This window comes from Acinonyx jubatus, chromosome E1 (assembly GCF_027475565.1).
Source record: "Acinonyx jubatus isolate Ajub_Pintada_27869175 chromosome E1, VMU_Ajub_asm_v1.0, whole genome shotgun sequence".
In the NCBI taxonomy this organism is placed as follows: Eukaryota; Metazoa; Chordata; class Mammalia; order Carnivora; family Felidae; genus Acinonyx; species Acinonyx jubatus.
This window is the reverse complement of record NC_069397.1, coordinates 44,534,394-44,551,354: the sequence shown is the minus strand read 5'-3', so window position 1 is coordinate 44,551,354 and position 16,961 is coordinate 44,534,394. Positions and strand designations below refer to the sequence as shown.

General features: G+C 38.7%; 1 long non-coding RNA gene across 1 annotated transcript in view; it reads left to right on the top strand.

Moving 5' to 3' along the window:
* The first annotated feature begins 12,832 nt into the window (after nt 1-12,832).
* LOC128313432 (uncharacterized) overlaps nt 12,833-16,961 on the top strand; it is a 69,259-nt gene continuing 65,130 nt past the window's right edge. Inside the window, exon 1 of the long non-coding RNA XR_008294135.1 lies at nt 12,833-13,150. This is a non-coding gene — a long non-coding RNA (uncharacterized LOC128313432). The remainder of the gene's footprint in view (nt 13,151-16,961) is intronic.

The window sequence follows — 16,961 nt, the reverse complement described above, 5'->3', positions numbered from 1 at the left end:
CCCCGGAAAGGCGCGGCGGGGCCTCGAGGCGGGCAAGCGCAGCCCGCGGTGGTCGTCCTGTCAGCGGCGGCGCGGGTGCAGGCTCTCGCCCCTAAGCGCGGCGGCGGCGGCGGTGGTGGCGGTGGCGGCGGCGGCAGCGGCAGGCGCCTCGCTCCGCCTCGCGCGCGGCACAGCCAGGAGGTGAGCGCGAGGGGGATGGGAACGGGGGCGGGGCCGTCCGGAGGAGGCGCGGAGGGCGGCGGCGGCGGGAGGGCAGCGCCGGCAGCCCCGAGCCCGGCGCTCGGTGTGCTCGTAGCTTCCCCAGCCGGGCGGGCGGCTCTCGCGAGGCGGCTGTGCCAGCGGGCCCCGCCGGAGCAGCGCGCCCAGCAACCCGCGCCCGGCCGGCCGCTCGCTAGCGCCGCCGCCGCGCCGGGGGCGTCACACCCTCCCCGGCCGCCCGCAGCCCCGCCCCCTCCGGGCCCGGGTGGGGAGGAGCGCGAGCGCGGAGGGAGAGCGCGTGCGTGGGGGCGCGTGCGTGGTGGAGCGCGCGCGCCCCCGCCCCCTCCACAGTTTGGGGGTGGGGAGCGGCTGGGAACGAGAGTGAAAACCGAACCCTTCCCTGCGCGGAGAGGTTGGGCCCTGATTCTGCCTCTCTGTGAGGTCTGGGCATTTCTCGTTTCCTCAGGGGGCTCTGACCGGTGGGGTCGAGGGCATTTGGTGGGGAAGAAGGATGGAAGCTCAATAGCAGACAAGGCCCTAAATAGTTCGGCTCCGCCCCCGAAGGGGTGATGTCACTCTCGAGGTGCTGCTGCTGTCACGTGCGCCCACTTCTGGGCCTGTCCTCCCTCATTAATGGCCAGAACGTTCCTCTAGATTTCCCCCGCTTCAGTCACCTTACGTACACCTCACTCCCGGAGTCCTCAAATCCTACATATGTCGGTCATTCTTTGCCTGATGCTCAATTGTAATCTGTAAATTGCTTCAAATGCCACAGTTGGCTGTGGTGGCAATCAGAATGAGGTGCAAAACCAGCGATGGGTGAGCAGGTGGGTGGGGAGGGAGGAGAGAGAAGGGAGACTGTGTTATCTAGAACAATTGCTGAGATTTCATCAACCATGGCTTGGGAGCCTGATGTGAAGTTGTGAGGCTGCTTCTGTCCCTGCCAGGCTGGACAAGAAGTGATGTGGTTTTAAGAGCTAGTGCGCAAGGCCCTGAAAGCTACCACATTAAAGCTTCCCGGGAGGTTTTACTCCCATCACCCTCCACCTGGATCTTCTTCCTTTTTTCCTTTCCCTTGCATCATAAAACCACATCAACGGTGGAAGATATTTTTTCGTGTGCTGTAAGATGATGCAAAGCAATCACTCTTATGTAGTCTGCCTGGCTAATCTTCCCTTCCATAAACTGAGAAGACCTTTCATGGTCATCTCTGTCCTAATGAGACGCCGTGATTGGAAATAGAAACCCCAAATTAACCTCAGTCGAGGAACCTATGTCTGTGTTGTCTCTAAGATAGTTTTATCTGTTTGCTAACAGTTCTTTGAATCTACTTCATCCAGGAGTTTGTGGGTTTTTTCATTAGTATTATCTCAACTAATACAAGAAATTGCATATGAGGCCATTCCCAACAGCTACCCTTTGCAGTGAATGTTTGAAAAGTTAGAGCTAGAACAGCTTTGAATACTGCAGCTAAAATGGCAAGGTGAAGGGTTAGTATATGGATATTTTTTTAATGTTTGTTTATTTATTTTGAGAGAGAAAGTGGGAGAGAGAGAATCCCAAGCAGGCTCTGCCACTGTCAGCATAGAGCCCAATGCATGGCTCCATCTTGTGAACCATGAGATCATGACCTGAGCCAAAATCAAAGGTAGGACACTTAACCGACTGAGCCACCCAAGCACCCCAGTATATGGAATCTTTTGGTGATAACTCCAAAAACTTAGATTACTCTAGCAATAACCTATGTATCTATGGCGATAAACACATAGTAGTGATTACTAATGGGGGAATTGACAGAGGGCAGGAGGGAGCCTTCTCTGTTGGCAGAAAAGTTTGATATCTTGATCTAGCTAATGACTACAAGGGTTAATATACATGCAAAAAGATTTATTCATACACACAAAGAGGCGCTACAACATCATCATGATTCGAGTCTGGAAACCTGGGTTTAAATCTCAGTGTCACCCATCTCTTACCATCTGTGTGACCTTAAGTCTCCAAGGCTTTTTTTTCTTCATCTACTTAATGTGGGTGATGATACCTCACAGGAAGATTTGTAGAAATTAAATGAAATTATCTTTGATAAATACTAAGCACAGAGCGTGGTATGTAGTAAGTGTTTAGGTGAGCAGTAGCTATTGTTATTCTTCTTACACTCCGATTTACTCTATTCAATTTTCCTTTGGTTTTTGTTGTTGGTTTTTTTTTTTATTTTAAAGATTGCTTTGTACGTCATCCTTTGCCTGTGAGTTTCGCTGAAGCTAATAACATTCCCTTCCTGCAAGAAATAACAAAAGGCAGTCAGGGGTGTAATGTGTTAGTTTTCAAACTAGTTCAGGTGGCAGTACTTAGAAATTATTGTGCTCATTGTGGAACCTCATGAAATATTGATAGATTTAATTCTGCCATATGGACATGACACAATTTTACTAGCATTGAATCTGACTGTATTATGTTTATGCAGATCTCTCATATTTTTTTAAAGTGCATTTTTAAGAAATAATAGGTCTGTGTTTTTCCTTTAAAATTTGTTTGCAACTTTTCACAAAGTAGGAAGTACCAAAAGTTTAATAACAGTTCACAAAATGAAAACCTTTAAGTCCATTTTTCCTGGAAATTAGAAAAACACTGTAATTGTTCAGTTTTAGCAGCAGAGCTCTCTTTATTGGATTTTCCCACAGTAAGCTCTCATAGCTGTGACCCACAGGGTCTCTTGCTCTGATGAAGTGAGTAACTCTGACTCACTATCCTCATCATACTCCCAAAGATCAGTCTCCATTTCCTTTGGCTGACCTTTCCCAAATCCCATGTTCACACTGAGCAGTGTGAGTACCCACTGAATGAACTCACTGCCTTGCTGTCTTGATCATCCAACATGATTCTATTCAGCCCATTCTCTTCCACATAGTACTGCTGTTAAGTCTTGCAATTTGCTGTCGTGCTCTAACTTCATGGAGGAAATGCTCTGTCCCTGACAGAGGTAAGGGTAGTGGGGTGCTGTAGGGATGGCGAGCAACATTGTTTAGAGAAGCCACCCCTATTCTCAGCTCTTCTCCTGATTTGCTTTTCTGTCAATGATACCTGAAATCCTGAGAATGCTGTTTTTTAACTTACTAAAAACCCATTCTAGTCAAGATGATAATATTGTCTATAACTTAAATTTGGAAACATAACGTGTGCTATGTAAGAGGAACATGCAAATGTGCATGAATTAGCCCACCCTTACCCTATACTGCTCAACTTGTCAGTGCCATCTATAGCAGTTAAATTGCCCTTTTTTGGTCTCTCAACTCTGCACACTCACCTCTGCATATGTCTTCCCATGGCAACTCTAAGTCTCTTAAGTAAACCATCAGGCTCACATTGTGTACCCTTTTCCCTCATTTCTCTGCCTGTTGAATAAAGAATAGTGACATCCACCATTGACCACCATTGATTGATTGCCTACTGGCTGCAAATGCTTTACTAAATGCCCTATATATACTACCCCATTTAATTCTCACAACATCCTATCAGTATTATCTCAGTTTTCTCTCGGGGCCGGGGGAGGTGGTGAGAGGTTAAATGACCAGTTCAAGATCACACTGAATGGTGAACAGAGTCACAATCAACCCAAACAAACTTTGTCCTCTGTCAGTTACCCTCAGGATAATGCTATATAAAATATAAATGAGAACACAGAATACATCATTTTAAAAATGTGAACAATATTACACAATGAAAGGTATGTCTGAAAAGTTGATGTAAAAGAGATTTTTCTCATTGACTGTTTTTCATAATCTGATTTCTTTTTATCTGTAGTTGATAACTTCTAATTCAATAGCTTCAACATTTTCCTCACCAACTCCCATCTTGGTCTTTTGATGAATATTTAATAATTTCAAGACTAACACTTAAAAGTATTTCCACACAGAGGAGCTACTACTTAAAAAAAGTTTCTAGTAAATCTCTTTTTTTGGAAAGTGAAAAATTCATGTACAATATTAAGAAACAAAATCCATATATTTTTACACTGACAGTTATAAACACTTGACAAGTATTTGTGCCTGCTGTATGCATATAACTGTGGTTAAGTGCCACTGAGCATATTTAACTAGTTTGAGAGATGTCTTGGCTACTAGAACCTCCTAATCTATTTAGAAAACAAAATGCTTTAAACATTTAAACATTTAAATATTAAATGTTTAAATATTAACATTTAAATATTAAATTGTCAAAACAGTTCTGTAACAATTCATAAAAGGGAGGGAGATAACTTTGACTGGAATGGTATGGGACTCCTACTTGAGGAAAATAGAATGGGAAAAATATATAAATGGAAAGAAGGAAGGACTATTCCAGGAAGGGCCCTAGAGAATCAACAAAAGTTTAAAACATGTAATAAGTATAACAACTCTTAGGTCAAAGAATGAACCCCTTTTGGAGGTGAGTTGCTTTCTTAACAAAGACAAGCATTGGTGTGAACTACAAATAAACATGATGCAACCTAAAAAAAAAAAAAAAAAACCAGCCAATAAGCAACAAGTGTAGATGAATAGAATAGTATTTACTTATTAAGAGATAAAACATCTGGTAACATCTTACCAACATCTGGACCAGGACTGAACTGCAGAGAGTATTGCCCAGAAAAGGAGGCACTGTGAAGTCTTTGAGCAGAACAATGACAAGAAGACAGTGTTCAAAGCTTTGTCTAATGGGTGGATTTCAGCAAGGAAGGACAAGTGATAAGGATATGGTTAAGAAGATATTACTATTTTATGAGCTAAAGAAGGTGACAGTTGATAGTCAAGAATTGTGGCAGTGGAAATAAGAATAGTTCCAATAACCATTGTGTGGGAAGAATTAACAGAACTTTCTGAATAACTGGATGCAGGGGGTAAAGAAGACTGAGAAAGCAAAATACAGCAAGATGACAAGACTGTCTAGAAGACAGAAGCAGAGGAGTCAGAAGGACTGGTTTGAAAATGAAGACAGAAAGATGGTGTTGGCATATTTTGTGTTTGTAGTACTTTATTGCTTCTGAATTACAAATCACTCAAGAATCTGATGGAATCAATGGATCCTCTCTTTTAGGAAAAAAATTATTCATACCTATACATGCTATGTATTCGTGATGAATACCCTTGGAATTAACAGCCAGAGTACTCTTGACCCAAGCTTGGCCCATCACAGCCCTCTCTGGAATTTTTGTACTTTATATTCAAAGGATCAAATCAATCTCTCCCTAGTAGCTGAAGGTATGGAAGCTGTTGCCTGATCTGTTTCTTAACACATGAGCCTGAGAAAGAGAAAATGCTTAAATGCAGAATGAGAGAAGAGAGTGTCTTATAGAGATAAACAGAGGTCAGAAGTGAGAAAGAGAACATACCCTAATGACATCTGAGACCATGGATCCATCACATTTCTATGCTTGGATTCCAGGAGATACCCTAGTCCCTTATTGAAATTCCACCATGATTAAGCTTCTTTGAGCTGCATTTCTGCCATTTATATATGAGAGTCCTGATTAATTCAGAAGTCAAAGATATTAATTGAAACCTACCCATGGGCTCCAGGTAAGAATTCTTGATTTAAGATAATGGAAAGTCACCCAAGTGGAAATAGACCAGTAAACTGGTGGCATTTAGATGAGAAAGGGTAGAAAATGAATATTCATGCACAGGGAATATAGATAGCACAGGTATTTAAGAGCAAGGACCTAAGACCCAGACTGCGCCCAAATCCTAAATTAACTATTTACTAAATGTATGACCTCAAGAAAGTTATTCTACATTTCTAGATCTCAGGTTACTTATTTGTGAATTGGGGATTAAATACTATACCCATCTTATAGGGTTGATGTGAAGATTAAGTTGTTATATGTGGAAGTACCTGGCATATACATAGCAAGTCTCTATGGACTATTATCACTCGGTATAATAGGCCTATGCCTAGGCTTTTTGTATATGCTACATTATTTAATCTAATCCTCATAAAAATATTATTGTCATCATCAAGGGTATTTATTGTACCCAAACACAAAAGATGATGCCACTGACCCACCATTAATAAGTCATGACATTTGAGTTGATTCTTCAATATTGTATGGGTTTTATTGAACCTGCCAGGCCTTCACTCAAAGCACCTGAGTAGTTACAAGGTTGTTAATAAATATTAGGAGAGGCCATTAGAAGCAAAGGGAGAATGATTGGCCTTTACAGAGAATGACCACACAATCTTGGTTTAGTACCACAGCCCTTATCAATTAGCCATGAGCAAAAATAAAGGTAAGACTATGGTAGAGTTGTGTAACTTGTCTTTCTTTCATATAATGGAATACACTCTATTCCTTTTTAATCCAAAGAATCTTTAGATAAGAAATTATTTTTTTTAATATAAGGGAATTGTAGTTTTGTTGGTGTGAAATATAGAGAGGTTTCGATTCAATTGGACCTTATCTCACACATCTGAGGCCCAATTAACATTTTGTCAGATTTAGTCAACCCAACCTGACACACAATGTAAAAGGAACAAAAGAAAGAATTCAGGAGAATCAGAATTCAGTAGAGGAAAAGAAAAAGAGGCATTTTAATGTTACCAATGTAACCATTGTAATGGAACTTCATTTATGTGGAACTTGATTGTCTGACAATCTCATCTATCTGGAGCACAGAAAAGACCCAGGGAAATACAGGGGATGGAAAAAGACCTCCACAGAAACAAAACAAATCACCAAAGTCCATGCCCTAAACATCATACTCATTACTGCTAGAGATTCACTGAAGCCCTTTCTCAGAGGCTATTAATTTTTACTTGGATTCGATTTTAAAAGACCTGGCAATCTGGTTTCCAAACTCATAAAAAATTAAAAGCAGTAAACTAGAAGAGGGAGGAGAAACTATCGCATGCAGACATGCAGATAGCGGTGAAAAGAGAAAGCTGGAAGTCTTAAACAGGGCAGAGATGAGAAAAAAAGGCATAAAAATTGAATTCATGATCAAAAAACACAGCAATTTAGTGCCTTTAGCATAGGAGAAAACAGTACTACATACTTCCATAGGCCTTGGGGAAGAAATTTTAAAAATTGTTTCTATATTAACCCTGAGGAATCAAGAAAATTAAATTACATTCAGTATAAAGACATTCCCTGAGTTATGCAGCACTCAGCTTTATGTAAATAGTTCCATAAGGCACATAATAAAATTGTGAAGATGTGAGAGATTTTATTTGGCACACTGAAAAATGTAAAGAAGTCAAGTGTACAAATGAACTGTCCAAAGAAAGAATGTAGGGGCAGAAGGTGCAGATATAAGGAGATAATGGCCTTCCATGGTCAGTCTTACATGGTTTTTTTTCCCACACAGACTCTCACTGCATCAACCTGGGTTATGACACTGCTATTGTTTATGCCCTATTTTGTTACTTTCTACCCATGTCCAAAAAGTGACTAAGAGGAAGAATGCAGGACCAGTTTGTGAGAATAAGTACTTTGAATAAGAGCAAAATATTAAAACTTTAAACAAGTATGAAGTTATTTTCAACTTTACTGTTATGTCATCCAAGACTTTTCAGGGAATATATTATGCATAAGATAGAGAAATATTACTTATAGTAATATATTATAAGAAATAATCCAAAATAGATCAATGATTTATGCACAAAGATGTTCATCATGGTAGTATTTAGCATTTTAAAAATCAGAAGCAATCTAATTTACCAGCCTTAAAGAATGGTTAAATAAATTATGACACATAAATATTTATTGGACAATTATGGGACCATAAAACTATATTTTTAATTAGGAAACTTGTATGGCAAAATATTAAGTTAAAAAACAGAATACAGAATTGTATATGCAACATAATCTCAACGATGTATAAAATATATAGAAAGAAAATGAAATGAAAAGATCGCATTAATAACGCCACCTCACACCATTTTTCAAACCTAGGAACAAACTATATGTTCAATACTCACACAAAGAAAACTAAATATTCACTGAAGGAAATTTCAAAAGTGCATAAATGAAGACGCATGCCATGTTCCCTGATAGGAAGACTCAATATTATAAAGACGCTGTTTCACCCAAATAATTTACGAAGTCAGTGTAATTCCAACTAAAACCAGGAATTTTAATGAAATTGACATGCTAATTTTACAATTCATCTGGAAGAGTACATACTTCAGAATAGCTAGACTGTTTTTTTTTAAAGTATCATGAGGGTCTTCTTACCAGATATCAAAACATGTTATACAATCACAGTAATTAAAGTGTCATATTGGCTCATAAGTAGAATAGATTATTGAATGAGAATAGATCCTTAGCTACTGACACACACACACACATGTGAAAGCATTTCAAATAATTGAGAATAGGTGTTGGGACAATTGGTTATTCATTTAAAGAAAACAGAAAGGTATATCTCTTATATCACATCATTCAAAAATAATTAACTTCCCCTACCCAGCAATTGGCATGGTCAGGGCCAAAGCCTGAAAAGGCAGCAGCCAGCATGGTGGAGGCCAACATGGCTAAGATTGGGATAGCTGGAGCCAAGCAAGCAGCAGGCAGTAGGGGCGGAGCAGAGGTGATAACTGGCATGGCAGGGAGATCTGTCCTATTCAAAGGTATTGGGCAAATGAAGAAGTACATGGAGGCTGGTGAAAGCGGTTTTCTGTCGGAGAAGGGAGTTACAAATGTGGAAAGTGAGAAACCTAAAATGAACTCTATGATGTTGGATTGGAGAAATTGGCGTGAACTCAAAGTTCTATACCTATGTCCTGATTCGGATGCTTGTGCTAAAGTTACATAAGAGCGTGCCCTGTGTTTAGGAAGTGCATGCCGAAGTATTTAGAAGTAAGGGCTTTATGCCCACAATGGATCAGATGTCTCAAATGGATTAGAAAAATACTGTATGTATGTAACTTATATGTGGAGCAGTGGAGAAAGAGACGAGCAAAGGAAATGATGACAAGTGGGGAATTGAACTGAAGAGGATAGGGGAGTTTATTATGCCACACTTGCAACTTTTTTGTATAGTTGAAATTATTTCAAAATATAAATCCTACTTCTGAGAATACATCCCCCCAAATACTCTTATATGTACACAAAAATGTTGTATAAGAGTTATTTCATCATTCTTGATCATAAATAAACATTTGAAATATAGGAAATATGCATCATTAGGGAATGATTAAATATAATATATCCATACCATAGAATGATATACAGGCATAGCGGCACCTGGGTGGCTCAGTTGGTTGAGCGTCCGACTTCTGTTCAGGTCATGATCTCACAGTTCCTGAGTTGGAGCCCCGCATTGGGCGCTGTGCTGACGCTCTGAGCCTGGAGCCTGCTTCAGATTCTGTGTCTCCCTCCTTCTCTGCCCTTCCTCTGCTCCCTCTCTGTCTCTGTCTGCCTTTCAAAAGTAAATAACTGTTAAAAAAAATTTTTAACAAAAGAATGATATACAGGCATAAAAAAGAATAAGGTAGATCTATATGTACTGACATGGAAAGATGTCCAATATATGTTGTTAAATGGAAAAGCAAGTGATAGACCAAGAGGTAGAGTATGCTCCTATTTATGTTTAAAAAAAAAGATTAAAAAACCTGCTAAGGGTATCAGTGTGTGTGCATGTATGTGTGTGTGTATCTATGCTTATAAACAGATGAGGAAAAAAACGGTCTGAAAAATGCACACCAAACTATTGGCAATGGTTAACTCTAGGGAAGGAAAATATCAGTATATTTTCCAAGTTTTCCATAGCGGCTATGTAATACTTTCATTATCAGTTGAAAAAAGCCCACGTACAAAAAGGCAGGAGTGTAAATAATACATTCTGTAAGATTTCCTCTCAAAATGATTATAATATTTAAGGCTGGGAATTACCTTTGGATATCTGGAAAATTCCTGGTCCAAACCCCACATATAGGGAATTGGCCTTTCAGTGGACTGTGCCCAGGTACACTTTATCATTAACTTAATAGAGGATTAGGCAGCCTGCTGAGCCACTCCCTGCTTGCCGGGCCACCGTCCAGAAGTGAATTCCCTTACAGCACTCCAAAAGGAGGTCAAACAAGTCCCCAGGGACTCTAAACAGAAAGAAGTTGCCAAAGGCTAAATTTGGCATCGAAGTCAGGTCCTGGACTGGGATAAACCGTGCCAGCACTCTTCAGTTATGCTTTCAAGATCTTGATCAGAATAAGCGGGACTAGATATCTGTTTCCAAGAGTGGTGTAGCAGCCCAAATTAGAAACAATTGTTTAAACCAGAGTTTTTGGGGTGAACCTGAAAATGTACAATTCATTCTCTACCCCCTCAACCGCTATTGTCTCTTATTTGAAGGATATTTAAATCCCCTTTCCTTTGTCTTGCTCCAAGCAATTGATCCTAGTGATATTCCTGCCAACCTGATCATCATACCCTAGGCTTGGCCCTACTTAAGATAGAAAAGGCTGGATAGCCATCTTTTTCTTTTTGCTTTTTCCTTTTCAGGTGTAAATGGTTGGTTTTATATTTGTATGTTGCTTTTTTTTGCCTTTTTTATTTTATAATATTTTAAGTTGTAATTCCTATGCCATCAAATTCATCATTTAAACTGTATAATTCAATGGTTTTTAGTATATTCAGAGTCGTGTAACCATCACCACAATAGATTTTAGAACATTTTATCACCCCAAAAAGAAAACCTTTACCCATTAGCTGTCACTCCCCATTTCCTCTCAACACTTCCAGCCCCTAGGCAACCACTAATCTACTTTCTGTCTCTATAGATTTGCTTATTTCATACAATGCATTTGCATTTCATATAAATGAAATCATTCAGTATGTGGTCTTTTGTGGCTCCTTTTGCTTAGCATAATGTTTTTGAGGTTCATCCATGCTATAGAATGTGTTAGTACCCTATTCTTTTTTAAAGCTGAATAATATTCCCTTGTATGGCTATATCACCTTTTATTTATCCATTCATCAGTTTATGGATATTTGAGTTGTTTTGACTTTGGGACTATTATGACTAGTGCTGCTATGAACATCCATGTACATATTTTTGTGTGGGTATACATTGTCAGTTTTCTTAGATATACACTAGGTGTAGAATTGCTGGGTCATGTGGTAACTCTATGTTTAACTTTTTGAGAAACTGCCAACTGACAAATTGTTTTCCAGGGCAGCTGTACCATTTTACATTCCCACCAGCAATGTATGCAGGTTCCAGTTTCTCCATATCCTTCCCAACATTTGATGCTGTATATCCTTTTGATTATACCTATCCTATTAGGTGTAAAGTGTTATTTTTGTGGTTTTGATTTGCACTTCCCTGATGACTGATGATGTTGAACATATTTTCATGTGCTTATTGGCCATTTGTATATTTCTTTTGGAAAAATAGGTATTCAGATCCTTTGCCCGTTCTTTAACTGAGTTCTTTGTTTTTTTATTTCTGAGTGGTAAGAGTTCTTTATATATTCTGGATACTAGTCCCTCATCAGATATATGGTTCACAAATATTTTCTCCCATTCTATGTATTACCTTTTCACTTTCTTGATGGTAAAGAGGAAGGGGGAATAATAGAGAATAACTGTTAATGGGTAAGCAGGGGTTTTTTTTGGATGACAAAAGTATTCTGGAATTAGTGGTGATGTTTGCTCAACTGCAAATATACTAAAAACCACTGAATATACCAAAATGGTGGATTTAATCTCAAATTTTTTAAAGAATAAATACCATGTTAGAAAGTGTGAGCTGATCCACTTGACTTTAAACCTGATATCATCATTTTAGTTTAGTTTAACAATTTTTTACTGACACAGCTATTTGCTGAGATACAAAGATGAAACAAGCCCATGGTCTAAAAGGGGAAACAACCACATACACACTCCATTTTAAATTACCTTGGTTAAGACTCAGATAGAGGTGCTTTGAGATCATGAAGTCCATACTAATAAACCTGTGCTTCATTCTAGAGGAAGCAGGGAACCATTGAAAGTTTTTAAGCTGGGGGTCAACATGATTAGTGTTGTTTTTTTTTTTTTTGTTTTAATTTTTTAATTTATTAAAAATTGTATTTAAATCCAAGTTAGTTAATATATAGTATAATAATGGTTTCAGGAGTATAATTTAGTGGTTTGTCACTAACCTATAACACCTAGTGCTCATCCCAACAAGTGTCCTCCTTTATGCCCATCACCCATTTAGCCCATCCCCCACCCAACACCCCTCCAGCAACCTTCAGTTTATTCTCTGTATTTAAGAGTCTCTTATGGTTTGCCTCCCTCTCTGTTTTTATCTTATTTTTCCTTCCATTCCCCTAAGTTCATTTGTTTTGTTTCTTGAATTCCACATGAGTGAAATCGTATGATATTTATCTTTCTCTGACTGATTTCGCTTAGCAGGATACATTCTAGTTCCATCCATGTTGTTGCAAATGGCAAGATTTCATTCTTTTTGATCACTAAGTAATAGTCCATTGTACCTATATATATATATATATATATATATATATATATATATATATATATATATATATATACATATATACCGCATCTTCTTTATCCATTCATCATTTGATAGACATTTGGGCTCTTTCCATTATTTGGCTATTGTCGATAGTGCTGGTATAAACATTGGGATGCATGCCCCTTAGAATCAGCATTTTTGTATCCTTTGGATAAATACCTAGCAGTGCAATTGCTGGGTCATAGGGTAGGTCTAGTTTTAATTTTTTGAGAAACCTCCATACTGTTTTCCAGAGTGGCTGCACCAGTTTGCATTCTCACCAGCAGTGCAAAAGAGATCCTCTTTCTCTGCATCATCGCCAACATCTGTTGTTGCCTTGAATTGTTAATGTTAGCCATTCTGACAGGTGTGGGGTGGTATCTCATTGTGGTTTTGATTTGTATTTCCCTGATGATAAGTGGTGTTGAGAGCATCTTTTCATGTGTCTGTTAGCCATCTGGATGTCTTCTTTGGTAAGTGTCTGTTCATGTCTTTTGCCCATTTCTTCACTGGATTATTTGTTTTGGGTGTTGAGTTTGATAAGTTCTTTATAGATTTTGGATACTAACCCTTTATTTGATATGTCATTTGTAAATATCTTCTTCCATTCTGTCAGTTGCCTTTTAGTTTTGTTGATTGTTTCCTTTGCTGTGCAGAAGATAAGTGTTGTGTTTTAACATATCGTTTTGGCAGCTGAATAGAAGACTGATATGAAGGCAGTATGGCTAGTATCAGATCAGCTGGGAGACAGTTGCAGTAGTTTGAGTGAGAAAGTGTGGAAGCTTGACAAAAGCAGTAGTGGTAAGAATGGAGAAGAGGAAGTCAGACTAAAAAAAACATTTAATAGTTAAAACTCTTAGCATTTGGTGTGATGATGCATGAGGGAGAGGAAGAAGTCTGAGATGATTCACAGGTTTCTGGCTTGGGTTGCTGGTAGATGGCTGTGGCATTAACTGAGAAAAGGAATATAAGGAAGAGGAAGTTTGTGGGCTGAAATAATGAGTTCAGTTTTGGACAATACTTAGGTATAAGACACCTGGAAAATGACCAAGTGGATGTATCCAGTAAGGACTGTAACTTTAATCTCTTTCTGATGCAGTGTCCTGAGCTATAAAATATATGTATTTTATATGTATTTGTATATAACTTACAAATATTATAATATTTATATAATATATTTATATAATATTCCTGTATATGTATATATTATAATAACATAAATGTTATAATGATTATAAATATTTGTATATAATATTATGTATTAAACATTTATATAGAAAATAGGTAAAAATATATTTATATGTTTAATGTATATGTATAAAATCACAATAGAATTTGGGTATTAGAGGTATTCACCAAATCTGCCTTGGGGAAATCACAAGTTCTATTAACTAGTTATTACATATATGCCTAGCTTTCTATAAGAAAACTTGCTCATGGCAGCACAAGCATGCTTATATTTACAGGTGCAACTTGATTTAAGCCAACTCAATGAAATAAGGTCAGTCACGAGGGTGATAATTTGCTGCCCCCAAAGACTTAGCATAAGATTCTTTTTTTTCTTTTTTTTAATGTTTATTCATTTTTTGAGAGACAGATCATGAGCAGGGGAGGGGCAGAGAGAGAGGGAGACACATAATCTGAAGCAGGCTCCAGGCTCTGAGCTGTCAGCACAGAACCCATGCGGGGCTCAAACCCACCAAGTGTGAGATCATGACCTGAGCTAAAGCCGAACACTTAACCGACCGAGCCACCCAGCCACTCCAGCATAAGATTCTTTTAATTAGACATTCCTCCTAGTGAGTTTAAACCAGTTTGCCTTAGAGAAATTAGACTAACCTAAATTTCTAAAACAATAAAAGATAACATGTATTTTGTGCTTGCTGCATGCTAGGCAAAGTGATAAGCTCTTCACAAGTACTGTCTTTTAAATCTTCACAATAATCCCATTGAAGGAGATACTATTAGCATTCACATTTTATAAATAAAGAAATGAGGATTTGAAGAAGTCCAATAACAGAATCAAAATCATTAATCTGGTATGCAGTAAAGCCAGGATTCAAACCCAGGTCTCTCTTACTCCAAAGTGCAGATTCATGGCCAAGAGCTATTATATATAAAGCCATGGTTATATGCATGCTGAGCTCAATGATCAAAATAATAATCTGGTCTGATTTATGTGGACATTACTGACCCTTCACTATTCCATTTATATCCTTACTCCTTTTTGGCATTCCCAGTTAATTTCCAGATCTTTGCTGTAATCTTCATGTGAGGTCCCATTTTCTCCCTGTCCATCTTCCTCTCCTCTCATCACATTGCTCTATTCAGCACACAAATTGGATGCATTCTATAAACAAGGAAGGCTTTGCCTTGAAATAGCATTTATGGTATCTCAGAAGGCCCTTTGTCAAACTCATTCCTTATCTGTGCTTCTGGATTTAGGACTGCTGAACTTACTGTGGCTCAGCCCAGAAGCCCATCAACACAAAACTTGTTGGAGGAGGAGGAAGGGCTAGAGCAAATGTATATTCATGATGAGATGGGCCAGTGGTGCCAGAGGAATTTGCTGAGTGGGAATAGAGAAGTGAAGACTCATTTATTTTTCATAGAAAAGTGTGGCTGTGCTTTTTCCAGAAAGTGAAAAGGAAGCCAACTTAGCAGGGTCATCTCTAGCACTGATACATTGGGTACAGAGAGTATGGGCACAACAGAATTCTTCACAAGATGGGGCTAGGCTGACAGTCACTGCCAGAGGCTGACCTGAAATATGTTTGAATGAGGGCAACTGGACTCTTGAGACCAGATTGTTTTTAGGAAAGGAATAATCCCTACCCACGGTTATTCATCTGAATAGTAACCAAAAGTTTTGAGAAGAACCTTGCCAAAGAACAGAACTTTAAATGAATCTAACATGCAGTTCTTCTTTTGTTAATTGTTAGACTGAATTTATCTTCTCATGGTGGGAAGGCACCTCAAATAATCAGGGTGCATTGTGTTCAGGGTGTAATTTCCCAAATGTCAACATGCAATACATTTCAAAAGTAATTCGCTTGCAGTGTGTTTTTCCCATTACCCTCATATGGCTAAAATTATTGCGACTAGTAGCCTAGGAAGCTGGGATCGTCATTATATCCACTAAGGGGTCTGATGGGGCTGTTGACATAAAGGTTATTTTTATTGAAAGGAGAACTAAAATTCCACACTATTTGAAAAATAAACGTATTTGGGGGGGCCTGGGTGGCTCAGTTGGTTAAGCGTCTGACATCAGCTCAGATCATGATCTCACAGTTCCTGAGTTCAAGCCCCAGTGTTGGGCTCTGTGCTGACAGCTCAGAGCCTAGAGCTTGCTTCAGTCTCCCTCTCTCTCTGCCTCTCCCTCACTTGAGCTGTCTCTCTCTCTCTCTCAAAAAATAAACATTAAAAACAATTAAAAATGGGAATGCAAGCTGGTGCAGCCACTCTGGAGAACAGTATGGAGGTTCCTCAAAAAATTAAAGATAGAACTACCCTACAACCCAGCAATTGCACTACTAGGTATTTATCCAAGGGATACAGGTGTGCTGTTTCGAAGGGACATATGCACCCCAATGTTTATAGCACCACTATCAACAATAGCCAAAGTATGGAAAGAGCCCAAATGTCCATCAATGGATGAATGAATAAAGAAGATGTGGTGTATATGTACAATGGAGTATTACTCGGCAATCAAAAAGAATGAAATCTTGCCATTTGCAACTATGTGGATGGAACTGGAGGGTATTATGCTAAGTGAAATTAGTCAGAGAAAGACAAAAATCATATGACTTCACTCATATGAGGACTTTAAGAGACAAAACAGATGAGCATAACGGAAGGGAAACAAAAATAATATAAAAACAGGGAAGGGGACAAAATATAAGAGACTCATAAATATGGAGAACAAACTGAGGGTTACTGGAGAGGGGGTGGGAGGATGAGCTAAATGGATAAGGGGCATTAAGAAATCTACTCCTGAAATCATTGTTGCATTATATGCTAACTAATTTGGATGGAAATTGAAAAAAATAAAATTAATTTTAAAAAAGGAAAAAAAATTTAAAAATAAACATATTTGATATCTTCTATCAACTGCCCCTCTGCCTCTCTCTAGCTTCACATATTCCCTCCATTCCTCAGGATTGTCTGTATATAGTTGCCTGAACATGACTTACTATTTTGCCTCTGTGCTTTTCATGTTTTTCTCCCTGCTTAGAAACAAATCTATGCCTCTTCTCTTCTATATATTTCCATCTAACCTTTAAA